We start from the raw sequence: 21,663 nt of genomic DNA on the forward strand, positions 1-21,663 counted from the left end.
TGGTTTGGATCCTGTCTCCCTCTCTCTCTGTCCCTCCCCCACTTGGGCTGTCTCTGTCTGTCTCAAAATAAATAAATAAAAATTTAAAACACACACAAATACAGAAACCCAGATTTATATTAATTGGCCCAAAAGGATAGTTATGTATCCCTGAAAATAATAATAATGATGCATGTGTCAGGCTAACCTGTAGTCTGATTAACAGAAAAAAATATAAAACTGTGGGTCATTTGAGGAAGTAATAATATGAACATTAAATCTTTAGATATTCATTTGTTCCCACATTATTAATGTTTTCTAATTACTGAATTCCCACAGAGGCTGCATTCTAAGGCTCTCCCTTCTAACCTTGTAAAGGCCTCTCTGTCTTGCTTCCTGACTCTCTGGCATCTGCCGATGGTCCCAATGTTGGGCCCCTGAGCCCTGAACTGAGGTGAAATGATCACCGGGCCTGGGGTCCTGGGTGGGAGTTACTGCAATAGCTTACTAACAATGATGTCCAGCAAGTCACTTAACCTCTTGGAATTTCAGTTCTCAACTGTGTAGATGGAGAAAACAATCTCTACTTCACAGGATTTTTTTGTGAAGATTAAATACGGTGACATTCGGATGACACCTCAGCCCAGCACAGGAGAAGATGAAAATAAAAGAATGGATTCTCAACATAGCTAGCTGATAAACAGCAAGGGGTGTAGGCTGGCTGCAAGAGCCCCTGACCATTAATGTGATTTGGCAACCACACAGTATGGCCAACAGCCAATGAGAAGGAACCGCAGACACTCCTTCACCCAGATTGACCAATTAACATTTTGCCACAGTTGTTGTATTTATTATTATTATTAATGGTGGTAGTGAAAGTAGTGGTAGCAGTGTGTGTAGAAACATTTGAAGAAAATTGCAGACTTCATGACCCCTTGCCCCTTAACTTCGTTAGTCGCTGTCTCCTAATAGCAAAGACATTTTTTCCCGCAGAAAAATGTCCACACTCGGGGAACTTAACACTCTATATTCCAGTTGGCCAGTTGTCTCAATTATGTCTTTTATAGCGTTGTTTTCTAGTCCAGGATCACATATAGTTCTCATTTGGTTTTTATAGCCTCTATGAGAAATCTTTGTTTTATTCCAATATCACAAAGATTTCCTTCTAAAGGTTTTCTTCTAGAAGTTTTGTCATTTTAGCTCTTATTTTTGTCTATAAGTGGATAATTTGTTCAGTGGTAATATAATCTATTAATATCATTATTTACCTTACGCTCATATTGTCCCAATTTGACCTGTACAAGCCCCTCCAAGCCAGCTCCCATGTCCTTTTGACAGATTCTCACACTTTTTGAACGTATCCTTTTTTTGTGGCATAACAAGATGACTCAGCTCACCTTGTATTTTACTGGTTCTAGCCCTGGGAATTAGCCATTTTTCCAAAGATCCTTGGTTCCTTTTAGTATAGTGACATTTAAAAATCATGATCTGGGTGCTAGGTTGCTCATTGCTGTTGAGGCATGATTGCTTTTGTCTGTCTGTCTGTCTATGTATCTACATGGATTACTCTAGATATTCCAAAGCAACAAATACCTTGGTGTTGTTTTGAGTCTTCTCCCAGTTCATATTTCTATTTATTTTCTCTCACAGTGAGAACTCTGGCTCCTAACACATCAACGTATGACTTGCTTGCTTAATTCGACAATACATCAAAATAGTTTCAGAATTGCTATAACCGTGATCTATTTTTAAAAAGCTCTATTAAGTAGAATTTAAGATTTCTTTTTCACCATTTTTTGGGGGACTGAGGATATTTAGTTAAAGTATTGGTTCAAATGTTACTTGAATTAATTCTTTTCTTTCTCTTCCATGTAGTTATCCCATTAATTTCAAATATTGTTAATTGGTTTCTGTTTGCATTCAATTTTCTTTTTTTCTTATACTTGTTGCTTTAATTTTGAATATGTAAAACATTAACAAGGTTTTAAAATCAAAACTATACAAAAAGCAAATGCAGAGAAGTGTTGATTCCTTTCTTGTTCCCTTCATTCTATTCCAACCCACCATCTGTAGGTAACCGATGTTATTAATTTCTGCTTTATCCTTCTCAGGTTTCTTTTTTAAGAAATAAGATTTTTTACTCATATGGCATACTTTATACACACACACACACACACACACACGTATGTGTATATATATATATATATATATATATATATATATATATATATGTATATTATTTTTTTTACTTTGTATGCTTTTATGAGCTTTTTCCCCCCCAGTTAACAGCATACCCTGAAAGTCACTCCATACTCATTCATAGAGATCTCCTATTTTGTTTTCATATCTTCAGAGCCCTCCACTGCATGGATAACATAGTTTATCAAACCAGTCTCCATGTTATGGCATTTGGGTTATTCTTTATTTTTTGTTTTGTGTGTGTGTGTGTTTGTTTTTGGTTTTTTTTTTTTTTTTTGTTTTTTGTCTTTGTTTCTTTTTTGTTGTTGTTGTTGTTTTTTGCAATTACAAGTAGTACTGCAATAAATAACCTGCACATGGGTATTTTTATGTTGTTAGAGGTAGTATCAGTCTGGAGACAGAAACCACACCATAATTTAAATAGGAAAAGTTTAACATTAAAAATTATTAACCTATGATAGAAGAATAACAAAGTTGTAAAGAGAACTCTAAAGTAGGTTTGGCAACTGTTATTTAACATAGCACTGGAAGTCCTAGCCTTGCAATCACATAACAAAAAAATAAATAAAAGGCATCCAAGTCAACAAGGAAGGAGTCACACTTTCACTATTCACAGACAACATGATACTCTATATAGAGAACCCAAAAGACTCCACCAAAAAAAATTGCTAAAACTGATACATGAATTCAGTAATGTTTCAGGACACAAAATCAATGTACAGAAATCAGTTGCTTTTCTATACAACAATAATGAAGCACTAGAAAGAGAAATCAAGGAATTGATCCCATTTACAATTGCACCAAATACCTTAAGATACCTAGGAGTAAGCCTAACCAAAGAGGTAAAAGATCTGTACTCTGAAAACTATAGAACACTTGTGAAATAAATTGAAGAAGACATAAAGAAATGTAAAAACATTCCACGCTTATGGGTTAGAACAACAAATATTGTTAAGATGTCTACATTACCCAAAGCAATCTACACATTTAATGTAATCCCTATCAAAATACCACCAGCATTTTTCACAGAGCTAGAACAAACAATCCTAAAATTTGTATGGAACCACAAAATACTCCAAATAGCCAAATCAATTTTGAAAAAGAAAAGAAAAGTTCCAGGCATCACAATTCTGGACTTCAGGCTATATTATAAAGCTGTAGTGATCAAGACAGTATGATACTGGCACAAAAAGAGACACATAGATCAATGGAACAGAATAGAAAATCCAGAAATGGACCCACAACTATATGGCCAACTAATCTATGACAAACAGGAAAGAATGTCCAATGGAAAAAAAGATAGTCTTCAACAAATGGTATTGGAAAAAGTGGACAGCAACATGCAAAAGAATGAAAATGGACCACTTTCTTATACTATACACAAAGACAAAATCAAAATGGATGAAAGACCTAAATGTGACCCTGGAAACTATCAAAATCCTAGAAGACACCACAGGCAGCAACCTCTCTGACCTCAGCTGCGGCAACTTCTTACTAGACATGTCTCTGAGGCAAGAGAAACAAAAGCAAAAATAAACTATGGGACTTCATCAAGATAAAAAGCTTTTACACAGCGAAGGAAACAATCAACAAAACTAGAAGGCAACCTACTGAATGGAAGAAGATATTTGCAAATGACATATCTGATAAAGGATTAGTATCCAAAATCTATAGGGGACTTATCAAACTCATCACCCAAAAGACAAATAATCCAGTTAAAAAATGGGCAGAAGACATTAATAGACATTTTACCAAAGAAGACATCCGGTTGGCTAACAGACACATGAAAAGATGCTCAACATCACTCATCATCAGGGAAATACAAATCAAAACTGCAATGAGATATCACTCACACCTGTCACAATGGCTAAAATTAACAACACAGGAAACAACAGATGTTGATGAGGATGCAGAGAAAGGGGAACCCTCTTATACTGTTGGTGGGAATGCAAACTGGTGCGACTCCTCTGGGAAACAGTATGGAGGTTTCTCAAAAAGTTGAAAATAGAACCACCATATGACCCAGCAATTGCACCACTAGGTATTTACCCAAGGATACAAAAATACAGATTTGAAAGGGTACATGCACCCTGATGTTTACAGTAGCATCACCAAAAATAGCCAAATTATGGAAAGAGTCCAAATATCCATCAACTGAGTAATGGATAAGGAAGTAGTATATATATATATATATATATACAATGGAATATTATTTAGCCATAAAAAGAATGAAATCTTGCCATTTGCAAACAACATGGATGGAGCTAGAGTGTATTATGCTAAGCAAATAGAAAGACAAATACTATATGATTTCACTCATATTGGAATTTAAGAAACAAAAAAGATAAGCATAAGGGGAAAAAAGAGAGAAAGGCAAACCATAAAGTACAGTCTTAACTATAGAGAACAAACTGAGGGTTGCTGGAGAGGAGGTGGGTGGGGAGATGGGTTAAATGGGTGATGGGTGTTAAGGAGGACACTTGTTATGATGAGCACTGGGTGTTGTAAGTGATGAATCACTAAATTCTATACCTGAAATTAATATTACACTGTATGTTAACTAACTAAAGTTTAAAGTAAAACTTTAAAAAAAAGTAGGATTGGCAAACTTTTTCTTTCTTTTTTAAAAAAGTTTATTTATTCTGAGAGAGAGAGCATGAGTGGGGGAGGAACAGAAAGAGAGGGGGAGAGAGAGAATCCCAAGCAGGCTCTGTGTGCAGTCAGCACAGAGCCCAACTCGGGGCTCAAACTGTGAGATTATGACCTGAGCCAAAGTCAAAAGTCAGATGTTTAACCAACTGAACCACCCAGGCACCCCCCAAACTTTTTCTATAAAGAGACAGTAAACGTTTTAGGCTTTGTAGACTGTACTGTTTCTGGCACAACCATTCAACATTGTAGAGACAATACATAAACAAATGGACATGGCTGTGTTCCAACAAAAGTTTATTTATAAAACAGATGGTGAGCTGTATTTGGCCTACAGACCGTAATTTACAACTGCTGTTGTAAAGAATGCCCTAGGCCTAAGGGAGAGGACCCAAGGAAAGTCGGTATTGGAAGAGGAATCCTTCCAATGAGGTTGAAACCTAGTTGGAGAAGGTATGTACTGTTGCAGCCTACTGAAGGGCAGAGCCCACTGGGTTCCCAGCGCCACACTTAGTGTCCCCACCAGGAGGTCTGCAAGGAGCCAGTCACAAGGCCTTGGCGGGGGCTAGGAGGTCACTAAGGAACCGGGTACTCTGGTTACCACCTGATTCCATCACCTTGACCCCTGTCCCCATATACATTGCACACCACTGACTATAGAGCAGGAGTAAATTTTTTAAAAAATGCAGCACCCGGGAACCACAAATAACCCCCCTTCCTCCTGCAATATCCTTCTAGCGCCCTCTACTGACAAAGCTTAACATCTGCTAAGGAGAAATGCTTGAGACCAGTCTATGATCACAGAGCAGGTACTAAAGGATACAACTGAAGCCAAGAGGCTCCTAAGGTAAATTCTTGAAAGTTGGATTTGTGGGTCAAAGGGCAAATAGGTATTCTGCTAAATTTTCACAAATTTATTTCCATGTGGGTGTATCATTTTGTATTTCCACCAACAATATATGAGAGTATCCTGTTATCTTACAACCTCATCCAACAAAGTATGCTGCTAAAGTTTTTACTCTTTGGCAATATGATAATTGTGAAATTTTGTCTGTCATTTTAATCTAAATTTATTTTACTGTTAGTAAAGTTGAACATCTTTTCATATACGTTAAGAGTATAACGTATACTGGGTGGCTCAGTTGGTTAAACGTCCAACTCTTGATCTCTGCTCAGGTCACGAGCTCATGGTTCTTGGGTTCAAGCCCCATGTTGGGCTCTGCACTGAGAGTGCTGACAGTGTGGAGCCTGCTTGGGATTCTCTTTTCTCCCTCTCTCTACCCCTTCCCCGCTCTCTCTCTCAAAATATATAAACTTAAAAAAAAGGAGTCATTGTTATCCTTTGTTGTTGTTGTTGTTGTTGTTGTTGTTGTTGTTCTTTTCTATAGGGGTATAAAACTGGTTCTTAACTAGCTTTCAGCAGGAATGAAATCAAGGCAGCTACAACTGCAAATTACTTGTGAAGGAATGGTTTTGTAGGGCTTTTTAAAAAATCATTGCTGTTTTCCCTTAACTTAGAAACTAAAGTTCAAATCTAAGTTTGGTTCATTTCAATACTTACTGAGTCCTCCCTGTGTGCCAGAAACCAGAGATAGAGTGAGACACGGTCCTTGCTATTAAGTGGGAAAGCAGATATGGGAAATCACTTGGGAGACAGAACTGTGTTTAAAATATAAATTAGGAGATATATGGGTTTGGGTTCAAATTCTGCATTGCCCTTTCAACAATCAGCTGTGCAATACTGGGTGGGTGACTATCTTTCTGCCTCAGTGTCTTAAGATGGAAATAATAATAAGCACCTCACAGAGTTCTCATAGTAGCTATGTTAGTTATTATATGGAAACAACTAATACACTGCCTGGCACATAGTAGGTATACAAAAAATGGTAGCTAATAACAACAATAAATAAAAAATGATTAAAAGAATGGCAACAAAAGTGATGGAGTGCTATGGTAGCATATATACTAATTAAATTTTAAATGAATTTAAAATGTTTAAACCATATGCAGTATATTTCATTTACTAAGAGAATTTATCACAATTTTTTCATATAATTTACTTAAGTATTGGTGAAATAAAAGTAAATGCTTAAGAAATAGTAAAATCACAAATACAAAACCCACAAATCTGGTGTTCTGAATTGTTAATTATATAAATAAAGTATTAGCATAAAACTCAAGGTGGTAGAATTCACACATTGCTGTCACCCATGGATGGTTTTGAAAACTAAGTTCAAGCAAAGAATTACAGTTCAACTGACAATTCATTTACTAATTTTCCGTCAGTCTCTGTTTCTCACACGTATGTTGTGAAATAAAACATGAATTCCAAGCTCCTACTTTAAAACATAAAATTTCTAAATATATTTAATAAAGATGTTTACTTTACTATGATATGATGTAATCTACCTCTTGTAACTCATAAAAGTTAGCAAAAATGTCCTAGCAACTGAAGCACCTGGGGAGCTCAGTCAGTTAAGTGTCCCACTCTTGATTTTGGCTCAGGTCATGATCTCACGGTTGGTGGGATTACATCTGGCTCTGCCCTGTCAGCATAGAGCCTGCTTGGGATTCTCTCTCTCCTCTCTCTCTGCTCCTCCCTGCACTTACTCTCTTTAAAAAAAAATAAATAAACATTTAAAACAATGTCCTAGGAACCATGATCTGAAACACAGCTATATACATAGCTATAAGAAAACATAATTGTTGGGGCGCCTGGGTGGCTCAGTCGATTAAGCGTCCAACTTCGGCTCAGGTCACCATCTCGCGGTATGTGAGTTCGAGCCCTGCATCGGACTCTGTGCTGACTGCTCAGAGCCTGGAGCCTGTTTCAGATTCTGTGTCTCCTTCTCTGTCTGACCCTCCCCCGTTCATGCTCTGTCTCTCTCTGTCTCAAAAATAAATAAACGTTAAAAAAAAAATTAAAAAATAAAAAAGAGAAAACATAATTGTTTTCTTTTACCTGATTACAAATGTTCCAGCTATGCCTGGAAGGACATTCATAAAATACAGAAAAATACAGAAAAGCAAATAAGAAGAAAAGTCACTTAGAGATAAATTACATTCGGTTATACCATATTACAAAAAATTCACCAGGTATTTATTGACCTCCTACGATGTGCCCAGTCTAGTTTTAAACACCCAGACTGATTGTGCCCCAGGGAGGCAGGAAGCAACTCTGCATTGTTAGTCTCCCCCGTCCTGAAAGAATGATGGCTGCCGCTCCCTGGGTTCAAGACATGGCCTGCAAAATCTACTCGAAAACTTTGAGCTATGCTACACATGAGATAACAATGTGTGCAATGTTCTGGCAACTTAGATGAAGCTGTGCATAGCACTATTTAAAACACAGACTATAGGGGCACCTGGGTGGCTCAGTCAGTTAAGCATCCAACTTCGTCTCAGGTCATGATCTCACAGTTCGTGAGTTTGAGCCCCGTGACAGGCTCTGTGCTGACAGCTCGGAGCCTGGTGCCTGCCTCGGATTCTGTGTCTCCCTCTCTCTCTGCCCCTCCGTCCACTCACACCATCTCTGTCTCTCTCTCTCTCTCTCAAACAATAAACATTAAAAATAATTAAAACACAGACTATAAATTCTAAGAATACACATGCAAATATCATTTTTTTCATCTTTCCTTGATCAAGGAAGGCTAAAAACTATGGACACTTTGAAGGAACTTAAAGCCCTGCCTTGCTTAAAGAAATCTGAAGTACAAAACCTCTCCCCAAACATGAATTAGCAGATGATCATTCTTATTTAAAAAGTGATCTTCACAAAAGGAGTTGCTGCAATCACCTTTTAATTTTGCTACATTAGCTGAATGGGGGCTACTATGAGTTATTCTGAGTCCCACCATACATTTACATTTCAATTTAATTTACCAGAGATTTATTCAAAGTATGAATTTTTGAGAACATATTAACTGTAGATGCCTCTAAATATCTCACATTTTGGCTCTTGCTTGGGACTGTGGAGGAAACCAGCTCAGTAATGTGGGCATGTGCTATTTCTGCTAACATCAGTTCCGTTAGACTGCAACTCAATAGATGGGACTTCAAAACTTCTCCAAAATTGCACTGGTTTGCAGAATGGCTATGGTTGTGTTAAGATTCATATCTTCCATAATAGCTTCTAATATTAAACTTTAAAGATTCTAAATTGATTTAGATTTCTTGATAGGTTCTTAAATGGGTCTTGTCCTCATCATCCTTTCTCCTGTGCCCCTGTGTCATTATTGGTATCAAAACCATCTCAGGGACTTCTTCAAAAATCAAAATACAAGAACATACAAGTCTAAAATGTGTCTGTCACCTTGCAGGCTCATTCTCCAAGGACATTTCCTTCTGCTATATATATAATTAAATAAAAGGCATAGTGCTTAGCAATTGCCATTTTGACATATTCTATTTAAGGATTGATTGCTTTTTCTAACATTTGTGAATGATATTAATATTCAAAAAAGAATCACAAGGGACCATCTGGAGTTGGACAGAAAGCAAGTATTCAGTGAATGACTCTCAGAAAGACTGCCCAACAGTTTTATATGTTGCTGGTGAGAGTACAAATTGGTAGAACTTTTCTAAAAAGAAGTTTTGCATCCCATGATTTGATTTATTAATTCCATCTGGGAATTTATCATAAGGAAATAATAAAAGATATAAAGATATAAAGACGTTATGGTGAAAATGGTGAAAGATAAAGATATAAAGGTGAAAACTGGGGGGAAAAATGAAATACTTCCCCAGAGGAAATTGGTTAAATAAAACACGGTGCCCATATGATGCTGCGGCAGAGACAGCTGGCTGCCCAATTTCTATTCTCCTCTTCTTTGTTATTAACAAGCCCCTATATTATTGTGGCCAGCAATGTGCTTAGCTAAAAATACTACATTTTACAGCCTTCCTTGCAGATACGGGCGGCCAATAAGATAGAAGCAGAAATCCTTGGGTGAGACTTCCAAGTGCCTGGATGTCTGCCTGGACCCAGCTGTCTTGATCACTGATATGATGGCTCAAGCTCCAGTAGCCATTTGGGGACCATGACAGAAAAGCCAAGAGAATTGTAGTGACTGCAATTCTGACATCCTTGAACCACTGTAACAAAGCCAGCAACTGCCTCCTTCCAGATGTCTCATTATATGAGAAAAATAAACCCTTCTATGTTTATGCTAGTCAAACTCTGTTCAGAGAAGCCAAACACAATTCCTAACTGACACAGATGAAACATTTTGCAACCATTTAAAAATATCTTTCTGAAAAATGGAATAAAATATTAAATGAGAAAGCCAGAATACAAAATCTTATATGTAGTATGTCCTATTTTGTTCTTAGATTATATGTATACATTTTATATGAATGGAAAAGACTATAAAATATATTAAAATGTTAACAGTGGCTGTCTTAGGATTGTGGATTATTTATTATTGCTATGGTTTACATTTTACTATGCTTTCTAAATTCTCAACATTGTGATTAAAAAAAAAAAGATGTTTCCGAGATTGCCTAGTACACCCACATGACTGGGGAGAATGTAAAGCGGTTAAATCTACACTTTTTGGAAAGCAATGGGTCAACACAGAACAAAAGCTTTTACGGTTTTCATGCTCTTTAACTCTCTATTTCTACTTTGACCTCTCTTGGTACAATATTAGACTCAGACAAAGGATTATGCATGATGATGTTTGCTACAACATTATCTTTGATACTGAAAGAATGAAAACAAACTAAATTCCCATTAGGAAAGTTTTTGGTTTTTTTTAATGTTTACTTATTTATTTTTTGAGGGAGCTCGTGCATGTGTGCGCATGCGTGCACGAGTTGTGGAGAGAGACGGAGAGAGGGGATCCCAAGCAGGCTCCTCGCTGTCAGCACAGAGCCTGACAGGGGCTCAAACTCACACACTGTGAGATCATGATCTGAACTGAAGTCAAGAGTCAGAGGCTTCAACCGTCTGAGCCACCTTGGAGCCCCGGGAAAGTTTATAAATAAATATATTACAGAATATCCATCCTATATTATAAATACTTACAAATCATGACTAAAGCAAGAAAAAGAACATTTTGGAACTTGTTTTAGAGTTATTTTCTTGTTCCTAAATCCCCCACCACTGAAGCGATGATGGACATCAATGGAATAGGAAGGTATCCCTGATCTAGAAGATGTTTCTAGCTTCAACTGAAATTAGATTTTTGTCTGAGCCCACAGCAAGAAAACAGCTCTGCTGAGAAAGACAGATTTTTCTGTTATTGTTTCTGTGTCAAGAGCCAAGCCTTGAGGAGTCATTTCTTTAGGTTCTGCCTGTCTGCAAGGCAGCAAGACCCTGCTGCCTAGAGAGGAAGAAGCTATGATGAACGGGTTGGAGAACATTTCTGCTCAGAGGAAGCAGCAGCTGGTTTTTGTGCTCGGAATCACATGGTCCTGGCTCACTCACGTTCAGCAGAGTCTACACGGAGACTTCTTTGCATGATGTCCACATCCAGGCGTTCATCTTTTTCTCTCCATTTTTCTGCAGCCAGGTGGGGAGGTGTTTGGAACATGCTTACATAGCAAAGGATGGAAGTTGGTGGATAAATGTCCCAGCCTCCCGTCCTTTGGAGGAACCATTCCGAGGGCATTCTACCAATTTCCCTAGAGGTTCTCCAGTGAGCCCGAGCCCTGGTTGCCCACAGCAACAACTCGCTCCATGATACACCTTGTTTTGCCCTTTCCTTCTTCTCAGTTCAGCACTGTTCCCTGACTCAATTCCTAAATAAATAACCTGCATCCCAACCCTTACTTCAGGCTCTACTTCTAGGGAAAACCAACTGAGACAGATGGAGTGTGGGAGGAAAGAGGAGAAAGAGAAGTACCAGCTCTTGTTTATCCAACTTTGGGAGCCCAAGAACATTAATAGCAGTAACCCATTTCCCCTGGTACATTAGACCAACATTTTTTGAAGCATTTTTTAAATGTTTATTTATTTTTGAGAGAGAGAGAGAGAGTGCGAGTGGGGAAGGAGCAGACAGAGAAGGAGACACAGAATCTGAAGCAGCCTCCAGGCTCTGAGTTGTCAGCACAGAGCCTGATGAGGGCTTGAACCCACAAACCATGAGATCATGACCTGAGCAGAAGTCGGACACTTAACTGACTGAGCCACCCAGGCGCCCCTAGACCAACATTTTTTGACAATAAGACATTAAAGGGGATAAAAAGAAATATATCATAGTGCATAGTATGTAATAAGGGTAAGTACTGTTTTGTGCAACTTCTGTTTCAGGTGTGTGCGTGTGTGTGTGTGTGTACATGGTCACAATATATAACGTATTTCTTCCTGTGGATTGCAGTCCAAAAAGATGGAAAACCACCGATCAAGAGGATACCACTAAGTCCAAGGAGTCCCTGATCTGCTGCAGCAAAATTAACTAAAAATTTATGAAAGAATTTTAACGACATGGAAAACTACTTATGATTGAGACTGAGTGTGGTGGGGGAAAATTACAAAACGTTGAATACAGTAAGACCTCAACTTCGTAAGAGAAAAATTACGAAAAGACCAGAGTCATTCATTCATTTCCAGCTTTATCCATCATGAGTAAATTCCTAGAACACCATGAGTAATAAAAAGGCACTTAATTTGAAAAGAGTGTGCTCACATGGAATAAGGGAAACGCAGGAGACACAGAGCAGGGGCCCTGTGGGTCTTGCTCCACAGTGCCTGGAGTCCCGTTTGCTACACAGAAGACAAGAATGATTTGTTGGATGAAAGAATGAAGCTAAGGGGGCACATGTTCACAAATCCCAATCTTAGAAGCACACAGCCTTGCCTGGCCCCAGGGAGGAGGGGGGTGCTGACTGATGGCCCTGCTTTATGCAGCTACAACAGCTGTATACCTTGCAGCATTTGCTGTGGCCTCCCGGGCACTTCAGACATTGCAGTTGCCACAGATCTTGCTGTCATCATCCATTTAGGAGACAATTCTGTGTCTGCTTTGAAAAAGGTGTGAATTTTTTCACTGCTTTATTGAAAAAGCAGTGCAAATTAATTGTTAATAAGGCAAATGGAATGCTTATATGACAACATGTTAATCATGGTTTCTTCTGGGTAATGCAGTTTATAGGGGGCACCGAGATTAGTAGGGATTTAAAAGCCAAACCCTGTGTTAAGCTTTTTACTAGACCTGCATCTTATTCTCATGACCCCCTGATGAAACAGGTACTGTTATCCTTATGTGACATAGGAGGAAAATGCTTACTATTAATAATAGTAAGTAATGGCTATAAAAGTAAGTAATAGCTATTGAGCAATAACTGTGTACCAAAAATTAATGCTGAAAGCTTTATGTGTATAATCTCATTTAATTCTCACAACCACCCTATGAAGGAATTCCATTTATATTCCCATTTTACAGATGAGGAAAAGGAAGGCTTTAGAGAGGTTACTTCCGAAGAGAGCATGAATGAAAAAGCACGTATGGTTGCCAGCTCCTGGCTGTTTCTAAGGGAATCATGATTGACCCTTGGCTAGCCCCTGGGAATGGTGGCCCTGGAGAGTTCTTTGTGTTGGTGATTAATGATTTTGCATATACACCTGGAGCAATGAACCGTGTTCTACTAGCTTGTCATGTTGTTTTGAATTAGTGTCAAGACTGATGATGTGCACCTGGTTTCACTGTTGGGTCCTGAGTTTCGGTTGCCATGGCAGATTGCGTAGCGAGATCTGCCTGTGCAATCAGCCCCCACTTAAAGGTCTTGGACCCTGAGACTCAAAGAGATTTCCTGGGGCAGGGACATTCCATACATGTCCCTGTGCTTCTCTGCTAGAGGGAAAACACATCCTGTGTGTCCTTAGATGAGGAACAGCTTTGGAAGCCTGTGCCTCGAAGATGTACGTCTGTTTCCTGACACTTCTGCTTTGTGTCTTTTGCTACCAAGAACCGTACCGCAAACACTATTGGATCTTGTAAATTCTCACCAAGTGAAACACTACCCAAGACCATGCAAGTAAAAGGTGGTAGAAATAGAATTCCAACCCAGCCAGCCACACTTCCAGGCTTGCTCTCATAACCATTGCGTTCCACCATAATACAGCTAGCATATGGTAGGTCCTGCACTGAAAATTGGTGCTGTTATTATTGTGATTTACGGTGCTTCCTTTGTTTTCTAAATTTTCTTTGATTGAATATACATGATTGGGTAATCAAAGAAAGAGAAAGCCTAGAAATGTACTTGGTTAGGAAATAGAAAAAGAGGAGTCAGAAAGGAAACAGACCACAAGGAAATAAGTTAGCAGGCTCCAATATAACCAAGTAAAGGAGCCGTAAGGTTAAGTGGAAGACACTTTTACAGAAGAAAATCTTCTCAGTCTTGGAGTCGGCAACATCAGACAGGACACACAAAATGCAAATCACAAAAGGAAAACCTGATAAATTGAGCCTCGTCATTAAAACTTTCTGCTCTGTTAAGATGTTGAGTAAATGAGAAGGCAACTCACACATTGGCAGAAAATATTTGTAATGAACATATCTGGCAAAGAACCACTGTCCAGTACATACAAGGAATTCCCACAACTTAATACAGAGAAAATGTCAGAAGTGTGTAAAATAGGGGCACCTGGGTGGCTCAATCTGTTGAGCGCTGACTTCGGCTCAGGTCATGACCTCTCGGGTTTGTGGGTTTGAGCCCCTTGTGGGGCCCTGTGCTGACAGCTTAGAGCCTGGAGCCTGCTTCAGATCCTGGGTCTCCCTCTCTCTCTCTGCCTGTCCCCCACTTGCACTGTTTCTCTCTCTCTCTCAAAAGTAAAATAAACATAAATGTATATTTTTTTAAAGTAGTGGGTAAACTACTTCAATAGATACTTCACAAGAGAAGATGTAAGATGTAGGAATGGAAAATAAGCACAAACGAGATTCTTAATTTGATCGATCCTTAGAGAATAGCAAATTAAAATCACAATGAGACTGCCTACACACACACCACAATGGCTAAAATGAATGATGGAAAATGGAGAACTAGAACTCTTATATATTGCTACTGAGAATACAACTGCTTTGGAAAAACAGCTTGGCAGATCCTTAAACATGTACTTACTACGTAATGCAACACTTCCACTCCTAAACATTTACTCCCCCCAAAATGATAACAAATATCCACTCAAGTATTTGTATATTAATGTGCATAGAAACTTTATTTGTAACTATTAAACCTGAAAACAACCCAAATGCCCAGACAAATAAATGGAAAAGGAAATTGTGGCTCCTCAATCCAATTGGATACTGTCCAGCGATACAAGGAAACAGACCTGATACGTACAACAACGTGGATAAATCTCAAGGACATCACATTGAGCAAAAGAAGTTGACACAAAAGAATGCCTATTGTAGGATTGATTATATTGATATGAAATTTGTGTGGTTGCCTTGGGATCTTTTGGAATGATGGAAACGTTCTATGGCTTGATTGCGGCGGTGGTTATAGGAGTATGTATATGTATTGGTCAAAACTCAACCAACCACATGCTTAAAACAGGTGCATTTTAGTAAATATAAATGATCTCTCGATATTGTTGATTTAAAAATATATATAAGGCAGCTCCTCCATCTAGCAGCTTGTGGCACTTGCTTTGACCCTGCCCCCCTGCCCCCAGACTCAACTGGAAACGCGGCCCCCAGCCACTCACTGGTATCAGATGCAAGAGCCTGTGCTGAAGTAAGAAATCAGGCCTCGCTGGAGGCATCCAAGCCAAGGTTGGAAAAATGCTTTTCCAGAAGAAAAAGGAAACCTCTACATCGGATAAAGGTGACTAATAAGCATACCTGAAGGACGTGGTTGCACAAATACCAGAATCTGATCAGATAAAACAATTGTGGGGATTTCCTGGGACCCCCAATAAACTTACAGAAACTTGTTTTTTGGACTGTTTTTTGGACTTCACAAGAGAAATAAAACCTGAAGGTACCACCTATTCAGAACACTGCTTACAGAAATATTTCTAAATGACACGAAGAATATCCGTGAGACCCCAGGAAAATCATTTTCGGGGGGATGAAGCCTCAGCGGCCAAAGCAGGACTCCTTGGCCGGCCACGACAGAGAAGTCCTCATGGATGGACTCTTGCCATCAGCGGTTACTCTAGAAATGAGGATTCATCTGACAGAATCCCCTGAAAGCAGCAGCCACCATGTTAAACTGTCATGACTGCTTGGAAAATTGAAACCACTGGGGACACAAAATTGCTATTTACCAGAAGTAATCAGATAGAATGCCTTATTTTTCAATGAAAACAATAAGATGCAACATTTATGGAGGCCCTAAGATTCAGCAGCTTGGTCACTTTAGTAGAAAAATCATTTCTAATAGTTTCTTCAACAAATATGTACATACAGCAGTTTCGTTGAAAGAGGGGCCGTTAATTTTTTTCAAATATTGCAGAAAGGCAGGGAGAAGACAGCTGGAAAATCACCATTGGATCTATCAACTGGTGGTGACTAGGAGTTTCAAGACTACAAATTCAATAGCCCCGGGGGTCAGAAATCAGATTGTTGTACGTGAGGGGGGAATACTTGACATGTAGAACAGAGACGCTTTGGGTCCCTGGAGCCCAAGAGGCTAAGCTCACACATAGCATATATGCTAACTACGTAGCAATAGAGCCCAACCTACTGGAATACCAAACCCAGAAATCTACTCCCGCAACAGTCATCCTGTTGATTAAAGATATTTTGTAACCTTAAGTAGAGGAATGTCAAGAGTCTCTTCATCCCTGTAAGAGGTTTTTTTTAAAAATCAAAACATTATTTATCTTTTCAGCTTCCTTTACATTCTTCTCTCCATTCTCAGCAAAAGGCTTTCCCCTCCTACTGGGCTGAGAAGGCTTCCTCTCATGTGGCCATAAGACTTCTCATCCATCTTCTCATCTTCCGCCGTCCCTCTCCTCTGTACCAGAAAGACAGAGCCTCCTCCAGTTAAAAGCTCTCCCCTGCCTGTCGCGGGAATATTCTAACACCACTCAGCTCTTCCACGACAGTGCCTTCCCTTTGCCTCTCCTGGGGGCTCCCAACCCCCAAAGCGATTTCTCCAATCTCTTCTCGGCACCAAAGCTGCAAACTTCTCGCGTTAGTCAAACCCCTCAGTCGCTATTTCCAGATCATACTTTCCCACAATCTGGCTTCTTCATCTGCCCCAAGAACTTTCCCTCATGCCAAATCCTGTACGATTTTACAGACATAGGCTCCCTAAGGTTTCCACAATATTTGACGTGAGGGTCTAACCTTGTCCTTTTTAAGGGTCCCTTTTTGGCTTCTGAGAAGCCCTTCCTCCCAGTTTCCATGCTAGTGTTCCACCCTTCCTTTTCATCCTCCACTAATCTTCTGACCAATCAGTTTGGATGTTCCCTTGAACATCTAATGTTCTGCAACATTCCCTCCAGCCCTCCTCCCCTCTCGGGCAGCACTTCTCAAACTCTAATGGGCATATGACTTACCTGGGATTCCCGTTCAAAAGCAGATTCTGATTCAGTAGGTTTGCGGTGGAGACTGAGATCCTGCATGGCTAACGAGCTCCCATGGGAAGCTGGTCCAGGGACATGCTAAGTATCAAGATCTTAGAGAACAGAGCCTGCCTCCAGATTCAAACACTTTCAAACTCAACAACTTGAGACGTGATCAGTCCTACATGAAACATTCTGAGTCACAATTTAAGTGCCACAAAAATGAACATTCCATGAGGATTATCCATAACCTTATTATTTAAATTTTTTAGGAACGAGCAGTTTTCCTCAATATAGTAAAGATGGGTAGGAAGTATCAGCCTCAATGTTTCAGGTAATTAGAGTCAGGTTTCCATTAGCAAATAAGGATGGTGCAATGAGAAGGTCAAATTAAGTGAGGAGGAGAGGGTTCTGCCTAATCCTTAGGCTGGAAGTCACCTGAAGTGCAACAGTTTTTTCTAGAATATGTATTGATCACCAAGCGACAAGAAGATTCAGTCACTCTCATTTCTGAATAAGCCGAACTTATATCCCCTCACATATGATTCTTCAATTGCATCCACTGCCTTTCTTCATAGATTGTGCTCTTCAACTGGCATTTGATTTTAGATTCATCCTCCCAGACCCATTCAGCTAAGCCAGTAATTCAACCTTGATGCGATGTCAATGATCACCCGGGAAGATAACAGTCGAGGTCCCTCCTCGGGACAAAGCTTTGAAAGGCTGGTTTCTTTCATCTCCTTTCCTCCTGTGTATTAGAAAGATTTCTGCCACAGTTGGAGAATTCATTCAATAGCATGATTTGGGCTTGGTGATTATGAGATGCCTAAGCTGCACTTTGTTATTTAATCATCTACAAAAAAAGGGGCCATTTATTGCTCCTGGTACTTCAGCAGTAGACAGACATTGGATTTCAATTCAAATCTTCCATGAGTCCACTGAAATTATGCTCTGAAGAAAATAAGGTGGCATTAGAACATGGGGTACTTGGGAGCAATTTCTTGATGAAAGGCCTTACCTACTGAGGATATTATTTCAGGCAACTAAAAAATAAAGACTGAATTATAAAGCAATTTGTGTCAAGATGCAAGTAATAGCTACTGGAATAGCAAATGAATGTAGTATTATCACTGCTATTGAAATGAGTCAAAATTAATTCACAGTGAACTATTTTTCTAAAGATGGAAAGAATTTATGGGTTTACTATCACGAACCCCCAACATTAGATGTTAGCATGTCAAATACTAAATGCAAATATTCAGATAATTAAATAAGGTCAGAAGAGGATAGGGAACAGAAATTTTCCTTTTAAGTTCATCAGGCAAAACCTGACACCTCTCTGAGTTATCTGATTGAGAATAATTAATTGTAGACAGAGATGAAATCAGACTTGATCTCACGGTAACCGAGCATTTCTCTTTCTGTTTCTGTGTTCCGAGCAGTTCGTCCGAGGAGCGGTTCCAGGCTTGGAAGAGGTACTGTTTAAGGCGTACCATGAGAGGAAGTACGTCTCTTTTCATCAGTAAATCTCTGCTCGATTCACCCAATGACAAATCTGCATTTTCACATTTCAGAGACCTAAGCGTAAGAGCGCAAATGGCCCAGGCATTGTCCTGTCCACGCTTCCTGTCATCACCAGAGTCCCTGAGGGAGCCCTGTGGCTAGTGGGAGGCATGGGAATTGCAGTAAAACACACCAGGGTTCAAGTCTTGGCTAGGCCGTCTGCTGACTGTGCGATTCTAAGTAATTTCCGTAGCCTCTCAGAGATACAGTCAACACAAATGGAGTTAATATCACCTAATCCGCAGAATGATGAGAATTAAACAAGCGAACACACGCAAAGCACTTCGTCCAGTCAATAAAGGGTTGCAGCTGCTGTCACCAGGGTCACTTCAACACTTCATAATTACCATGCTGAAAATCTACCTCGTTCCTCCACTATCTGTGGAGCCAAGCCCAGTGTGGCCTGACGGGCAGCAACCTCCAGATTAGTTCCACTTCCACCCCAAACTAGTTAACTCACGAATCCCTGAGTATCCTGACAATAACTCACTAATCCCTGAGAATCCTGAATAGTTAACTCACCAATCTGTGCATATCCTCTGACTAGCTAACTCACTAATCCCTGAGTATCCTGACTAGTTAACTCACCAATCCCTGAGCACCCTCTGGGCTTTCCTATTTCTTTCTTCACTCATTCAATTTTTCATTAACATATTTATTAAATATTACAGAGTAACCCTGAGGAAATACGTATTAGGATATGTGCAGAGGTGCCAAAGGTTAGTAAGACACAGTTCTTCCCCTCAAAGTGGGTCCAGTAGGAGAGACAGCTATCTGTATAAGTATTTATAATGTAAGGGGAAAGCTGTCGTAAAAGACAAAGTGCTGTGAGAGCACGGAGAAGGAAACGTTTAATTTGGATCTTGTTTTTTGCCTTATCCTCAATGTCCTCCTCTATTTCTATTATATAAATCTTATTCAACTTTCAAAACCAAACAGTTCCAAGCATTGATCTCTTCAGCACATATCATGTGCTTTTCTGAATGCCTAGTCCTATGCTTTAGGCTGAGCACTATTTAGAAAGGGTGTTTTACATCTCTGAATGGCTGCTTATTTATTATGTATCACATATTCTCTTGTATTCTCAATCATGCCATCATGTGTCTCTACTCTCCAATTTTTTGTGTTCCTTAAAGTCAAGGACTGGGTCTTTTTGGATGAATGCCCACAGCAGCTAACAAAGCTGAAGTGGATAGTAGATGATCAATAAATGGTTGTTTATTGCTTCTCAGTCTAAATACCAAATTTAGCTTGAGGTTCAAACTAAATTCTGGAGAATGTTTAAAAGAATGAAACTGATTTAGGCGTGCCTGGGTGGCTCAGTCGGTTAAGCGTCCGACTTGGGCTCAGGTCATGATTTCACGGTTCGTGGGTTCGAGTCCTGCATTGGGCTCTGTGCTGACAGGGACAACCTGCTTGGGATTCTGTCTCTCTCTGTCTCTCTCTGCTCCTCTCCCCTGCTCATACTCTCTCTCAATAAATAAACTTAAATATTAAAAAAAAAAAAAAGAACTAAACTGATTTAAAATGATGTGTAAACATGGGCTCTTGGTAGGGGACACCTGTACAAAAAAGCTGGAACAGATTCTGGTCAGATACCAACAAATTCAGCCCTATCTCTGCCATGGCATTTTGAATACAAGATGATTGGTTCCACTATTTGACACTGAGAACGTTTTGTCCTAGTATGTACGAATAAGATCTTGTCACCAGAATGTCATTCACATTAATGAATTTTCATCTTCAAAGAACTGATCCACAATTTCCTGGCAAATGCCATTATGATCGTTTAAATCCTTGATAAACTGTCTATACACTGTGGTGAGACCATTTCCGTTTTTGTTTTATACTCCCATTTCTATTTTACTGCAATTATTTTCATCGGGATCAGTTCTCCTTGATGTAAAGTTTCCGACCGAAGTTTGATTCACCATTCAAGGTTTTGTCCCTATCAAACTTCACTGATTATGTTTTTAGCACTTTGGGTTTTCTTCTGTTGCCCTCATTTTTACTAATTCCAATTTTATCTGGGTCAACCCGGACAGATCCAAACGTTATTAAGAAGGTCTAAAGTCTGGAGTTTTATGTCATGCGGATAATTTCTACGAGTCTAATTTTCCACATCAGCTTTTAGTTTTCGGCATCACCAAGAAGCTATCATTCCTCAGCAAGCTCTGTGCTTTGTAATAAATTTTACCTGTGAGCAGAATTGGCCATTGTCAGCTGATGATTTCACACAAGTCCAACGTTTTGCTAGTGATCTGGTCCTATTGTCCTTGGGGTGAAAACAGCACAGTCCAAACGGTACTGTTAGTGGAGAAGGATCATGATTTCCTGCTTCAGAGGTTACACATTAGGGATGCAATAGCTTCCCCTTTCTACTCTTGTAATACAAACACCCTTTGGAGGAGTAAGATGTTAAAATATCAGCTGGTGAGAGGCAAGCCACCGAGAGTGTCTATCCTGCGAGACTGCCAGGGTTCCAACCCCATTTCTGTCCTTTACTAGCTGTGTGGCTTTTGACAGTATACTTACGAATGTGTGCCTCAGTTTCCACATTTTTCAATTGAAACTGTAAGGATTAAATGAACGAATAAGCTCAGAACAACACCTGGCACCTAATGACACAGGTAAAAATTAAGTTCCATTATTACTATTAGAGTGGTTGCTTCAATGTCCTCCAAATAGATTGTTTCATATCTTTGTTCGACTGTGCCTCAGTTTCCTCTTCTGAAAAATGGGGTATTACCTACACCGTAGGATTGTCATGCAATCTGAAAGTGTAACACAGGGCTCAGAACAAGTGCTTC

General features: G+C 39.4%; 1 pseudogene; it reads left to right on the forward strand.

Moving 5' to 3' along the window:
* Positions 1 to 15,239: 15,239 nt before the first annotated feature.
* On the forward strand, positions 15,240 to 15,968 carry LOC105260927 (annotated as a pseudogene).
* Positions 15,969 to 21,663: the final 5,695 nt, after the last annotated feature.

Source organism: Felis catus, chromosome C2, assembly GCF_018350175.1.
Source record: "Felis catus isolate Fca126 chromosome C2, F.catus_Fca126_mat1.0, whole genome shotgun sequence".
NCBI classification, from domain to species: domain Eukaryota; kingdom Metazoa; phylum Chordata; class Mammalia; order Carnivora; family Felidae; genus Felis; species Felis catus.